This window comes from Miniopterus natalensis, chromosome 3 (genome assembly GCF_054644295.1).
Source record: "Miniopterus natalensis isolate mMinNat1 chromosome 3, mMinNat1.hap1, whole genome shotgun sequence".
Lineage (NCBI taxonomy): Eukaryota > Metazoa > Chordata > Mammalia > Chiroptera > Miniopteridae > Miniopterus > Miniopterus natalensis.
In genome coordinates, this window is record NC_142083.1 from 91,644,149 (window position 1) to 91,650,544 (window position 6,396).

Here is a 6,396-nt window from a genome sequence, read left to right on the forward strand (position 1 = left end):
TTGGGGAGCATTTGCCTTTAGCTTTAAGTGCAAATACAATTTAATCATCTCGTATGTTCTTTGGTTCCTATTAACAGCAAGAGGCAGCTCTTTTTGTGAGGGAACTGAGGCCCAGAGCACTCAAAGGATATCAAATAATAATAAAGCTACCATCTGTACTAAGTGCCAGCACATGCCAAGTACCATGTAAAGTGAACTAACTACAGTAAGCCATTCTATCCTCGCAACAGCCCTGTGAAGCTGGCATTATCTTTACTCTTGTTTTGTGGTTAGAAAATTTAAGTATTTTTGAACAAGGCCATACAGTCATGTGGCCCAAGACTTGAACCTAGTTCCATCTCAGTAATTTTAAAAATATATATCTTTATTGATTTCAGAGAGAAAAAAGGAGAAAGAGAGAGATAGAAACATCAATGATGAGTCATTGATCGGCTGCCTCCTGCAGGCCCCCGACTGGGGATCGAGCCCGAAACCCGTGCATGTGCCCTGACTGGGAACCGAACTGCGATCTCCCGGATCCTAGGCCGACGCTCAACCGCTGAGCCACGCCCGGCTGGGCCATCGCAATACATTTTAAGCACTTACTGGCTCCCAAACGCTTTGCTATTCAGTGGATTCTGGAGGGTCAGCCTTTGGGATGGTAAGGTTTGCATGTCCTGTTCTACTTGACATCTACTGCATGGGACACTGTGGACCACCCTTCGCCTTCCTTCTTCTCTGACCCTCTTCTCAGTCTCTATGGGTCTTTCCTGGATCTATCCTAGAGTCATTTCCCTTCCTTAATGGATCTTCCTTCCTCCTATTTTTTTTTTTTTTTTAAATATATCTTTATTGATTTCAGAGAGAGGAAAGGAGAGGGAGAGAGAGAGAAACATCAATGATGAGAGAGTCATTGATCAGCAGCCTCCTGCACGCCCCCGACTGGGGATCAAGCCTGCAACCCGGGCATGTGCCCTGACCGGGAATCGAACGAACCACGATCTCCCGGATCCTAGGCCAATGCTCAACCGCTGAGCCCCGCCCGGCCAGGCTTCCTGCCTCCTATTTCCATCCTTTTTACATTGCCTAAAAGACCTGCTTAAAACACAGATCTGGTCATATCACAGCTTAAAAGTCTCAACATTCCCCATCACTGCTAAACAGAATGAATGCTACATTTCATAGACTGGTCGATAAGAGCCTCATCTTTCCCCACCCTCTACCCTCCCATTTCATACCCTACAATCCAGCCATAAAGAACGGTTTTCATTTCCCAGAGACACTCTACATGTCATTTCTCTGGGACTTTGCAAAAGCAGTTCTCACTGCTTGGAGTGCCCTTCCCCACAGAATTCTCTTTTTTTAAAATCTTTATTGTTGAAAGTATTATAGACATTCCCCTTTTTCCCCCCATTGATCCCCTCCAACCCTCATCCACGCCCCTCCCCCCACCAGGCTTTCACCACACTATTGCCTGTGTCCATGGCACTATTATCTGTGTCCATGGGTTATGCATATAAACATATAAGTTCTTTGATTAATCTCTTCCCACCCACTCCCCCACCCCCGCCTTCCCACTGAGATCTCTGTCTGTTCCATGCTTCTATGCCTCTGGATCTATTTTGTTCCTCAGCCTATTTTATTAGATTCCACATATGAGTGAGATCATGTAAAACCGAATCAGGAAGAATCAGAAAACCTGAATAGACAACTAACAACTCATGAAATTGAAGCAGTAATTAAAAAACTCACTCCCAGCAAACAAAAGCCCTGGTCTGGACAGCTTCACAGGGGAGCTTTCGAATTCTTTAAGTTGTAGGGTTAGACAGTTTACTAAAAATTTTTCTTGCTTTTTGAGGTAGGCCTGCAGTGCTATGAACTTCCCTCTTAGGACTGCTTTCGCTGTGTCCCATAGATTTTGGGTTGTTTGTATGTTCATTTTCATTTGTTTCCGGGAAGTTTTTGATTTCTTTCTTGATTTTATTTGTAACCTATTTTGTTTAATAACATGTTATTTAGCCTCCATGTGCTTGAATGTTTTTGAGTGTTTTTACTGTAGTTGATTTCTAATTTCATGTCATTGTGATCTGAAATGCTTGATGTGATTTCAATCTTCTTGAACTTGTAAAGACTTGTTTTGTGTCCTAACATGTGGCCTATCTTTGAGAATGACCCATGTGCACTTGAGAGGAATGTATATTCTGCAGCTTTGGGGTGAAATGTTCTGCAAATATCAATTAAATCCACCTGATCTACTGTGCCATTTAGAGTTACTGTTTCTGTGTTGACTTTTTATCTGGAAGATCTACCCGGTTAAGTCATTGGGGTTTTAAAGTCCACAACTATGACTGTATGGCTGTTGATCTCTCCCTTAAAGTCCTTAAGGTTATTATTGATAGGTCCTTATTTATTGCCATTTTAATTCTTTATGCCTATGTTTTGTTCTCTATTTCTTATTATTACAGCAGTCCCTTTAACATTTCCTGCAATGCTGGTTTGGTGGTGATAAACTCCTTTAGCTTTTTTATTTATTTATCTGGGAAGCTTCTTATTTCATCATCTATTTTGAATGATAGCCTTGCTGGACAGAGTAGTCTTGGTTTCAGATCCTTGTTTTGCATTACCTTGAATACTTCATGCCTTTCCCTTCTGGCCTGTAGCGTTTCTGATGAGAAGTCATCTGACAGCCTTATGGGAGCTCCTTTGTAGGTAACAGATTGCTTTTCTCTTGCTGCCTTTAGTATTTTCTCTTTATCTTGAATTTTTGGCACTTTAATTATGTGTCTGGGCATGGGCCTCTTTGCATTCTTCTTGCTTGGGACTCTCTGTGCCTCATGAACTTGTGACTTTTTCCTTGACCAGGTTAGGGAAGTTTTCTGCCGTTATTTCTTCAAACAGGTTCTCTAACCCTTGCTTACTTTCGACCTTCTCTGGCACTCCTATGATGCAAATATTGTTACATTTCATGTTGTCCCACAACTCCCTTAGACTGTCCTCCTGTTTTTCAATTGTTTTTTTCTTTTTTGGATCTCTGATTTTTTTCTACCGTCTTCTAATTCACTGATCCAATCCTCAGTTTCCTCTAATCTGCTGTTTATTCCTTCCAATGTATTCTTCATTTCTGCTATGTCACTCTTAATTTCCTTCATAGTTTCCATATCTTTTTTCATGCTGTTGAGCATTCTTACAATCAGTATTCTGAACTCTATATCTGATAGATTGCTTATCTCCATTTCATTTAGCTCTTTTTCTGAAGACTTCTCTTGTTCTTTCATTTGGGTCTTGTTTTTTTGTCTCCCCATTTTGGCTATCTGCTTGGGTTTGTTTTTATATATTTGGTAGATCTGCTAGGACTCTCAGTCTTTTTGGAGCGTCCCTGGTTCAGGCCAATATCAGACACAGTTTGTGACTGGCCCTGAGTACCCTGTTTGCAGCTATCAACAACCCTCTGCTTGAGGTTTCCTCTGCTGGGGCTGGGTGCATTTGGACAGGTCCAAGATGCACACCAAAGTCTGCTTTTCCAAGGTCCCGGTCCAGAAGCAGGTCAGACAAACACTCAAAGCACTCTGAGGTCTGCCTCTGCCTGCAGGCTGATTAATCTGATTCTCTTAATGAGCCTCAGGCTGTAGAAATTCCACAGGGTGGGGCTGCTGGTTGTTATCAGTCTCTTAATGAGCCTCAGGCTGTGGAAAGTCCTCTGGGTAGGGCCAAAGGATTTCCTGCAGGGTGGGGCAATTGCTTCCCCCATCCCCAAGCAAAGGCAGCAAAATGTCTGCCTAAGATGGCCTCTGCAGTTTGGGGGAATGACTCGGGACAAGAATCCAGTTGGGTGCCTTCTGAGCTCTATCTCCAGAGCCCACAACCCTAGGTTCTACTCACACAGCTCTAGTCCACTCGGCCCTCCCTCTGCTGGAGCCCAAGGTGAGTGGCTGCACTCGAGACTTTGTGCATTGGCCCTTTAAGAGGGTGCCTGCAGTTCCAGCCACCTCTCCCTAGCAGAAAGAAACCCTGCTGCTTTTCACAGCCAGATGATATGTGGGCACCTTTCTCAGTTCAGGTGCTCTGGGCTGGGAAGCCCAGCCTGGGGTTTAGGCCCCAGAGTCCTCAGTAGGAACCCTCACAGCTGAAATATCCCTCTGGAGCTTCAGCTGCTGCCTGTGGGAGCCCAGCGAGCCCTCTCGCACCTCTGCATTTCCCACGAGTCTCTATGCAGCCTCCACTTTTCCTCCTTGGTTATAAGGGTGTTCACTTGTCTTCAGTTGCAGTTGATTATTCAGAATGGTTTTTCTATATTTTCGTTGTAATTCCAGTTTGGTCCCGGGAGAGTGTCCCTGTAGCTTCCACTCAAGTCCACCACCATCTTTAATCTCCCCCCACAAAATTCTTACACATTATTAAAGTCCCAACTTCAGTGTCCCTCTTCTCTCTGAAGCCTCCCTCCTCTGGGTCCTCCCTACTCAACCTCTCAAAGCACTTTGTTTTGAAGTCTTCAGCACAAGCTATTATATTAGTCTCCCTAGCTGACCTGTGTTCACTTTGAGGCCAGAGATTGAGCTTTACTCCATCCTGTGTATTTCCAGAACAAGACCTTGCTTGGTTGAATGAGCAAAGGAATATCTGTTCTATATCTGACCAATATGGTAACCACATATATTGGGTTAAATTAAGTATATTACTTAAGTTAAAGTCACCTGTTTCTTATTACTTTTTAAAACATGGTTAGAAGAAAATAATTAAATTACATATGTGCTGGTCTCCTGGCTTCCTAACTGCTTCTCTTGGTCTAAACCATTCTCAGCACAGCAATCAGAATGATTTTTTTTTTTTTTTTAACCCTCACCCAAGGATAGTGGGAGGGACAGAGAGAGAAACACATCAGTTGGCTGCTTCCTGCTCACATGCTGACCACGGTGGCCACTGAGCCTGCAACTGAGGTCCGTGCCCTTGGCGGGAATTAGACCCAGGACCCTTCAGTCCGAGGGCCGATGCTCTAACCACTGAGCAAAATCAGCTAGAGCCAGAATGATTCTTTAAAACGTCAATCGAATCAAATATAGTTGAGTCTCATTATTAGTGGTTATGGTCCATAAATTTGCTGCAAACACTGAATTAGTGACTATTGAACCACTGCTCCTGGGGAAATGCTGGGTAAGGTTTTTGCCAGATTCTGATCACATCTGCACACTGATCAATACATAACCATGTTTTATGAGTGTTTCTATTTAAAGACACTGGTTTAATATTTATTATTGATTTACTAACATGCCTGTAGGAAGCTTATCTAACACACCCATTTTCTCGTAAGGCACATCACAGCTTTCTTGGACTTAGGAACACTAGGCAGTGCTTCAGCACTATGCCTGAGAGCCTTTTTTTTCTTCTTAATCCTCACCCGAGGATATGTTTTTATTGATTTTCAGGGTGAGAGAAAGAGGGAGAGGGGGAGAGAGAGAGAAACATCCATTGATCGATTTCCATTATGTGCCAGACCAGGGTTCGAATCCTGACCGGGACTGAAGGAGCAATGGTTTGGTGTACAGGAGGATGTTCTAACCAACTGAGCCGCTGGGGAACCATTTAAACACAAACCAGAAAGCGTAAGAATGAGAAAGACATGCCACTAAACATACACAAAAGACACTTGTTTTCAGTATTAGCGCTTAAACCTGGGGTGGGGACATCCGGCTCATAATCATTTGGTCTGGCCCTGCCAAGGCAACCTCAGGCAGGACTTGAAATTCAATAAATCTAGGAGCTTTTTTTTCATGGCTTTCTATTTTTAAGTTGATTGTGTATGGCCCACAAATGATGTTATAAATATCCAAATGGCCCTTGGCAGAAATAGGTTCCGCACCCCTGGAATAATGTTAGAGTATTGTCTTATTAATCTCAGCTGGGAAAGTGCACACCAGGCAAGAGAAACCTTTCCCACTCTGCATGCCTACAGGGTGTACAGCGCCAGAAGGAAAATGCAGCCCGGAGAAAGAGCAAGGCTAACGAGGTCCTTCTCCTACATTCCAGTCACTTTCTCACCAGACGACAGGGCTCACCAGGGCTTGGCACGTGCCGCCCCACCCGCCCCCACGGTGACCTCACGGCTCCGCCCCTCTCCCTGATGCTACAAACCTCAGCCCCGCTTCGAACCCTAGCTGCCTCCTTAGGGACAGAGCGCGTGAAGAGCTGTGGCGGTGGCCGCAGGAGCCAGGGAAAGGGTGAGTCCACTCGGCCACGCAAGTCGGCGCCTCCCGCGAGCTGGGCTGGGCGCTCGTACCCCTATGGGGGGTTATGACCCCGGACCGCTGAGACCCCTTGCCGCCCGCGCCGTGGCCGGTTGCATGCTGGACACTGTAGTCCCCACGGTGCGCAGGTTGCGCCTGGGCGCAGGGATGGACTACATCTCCCAGAAGCCTTTTGGCA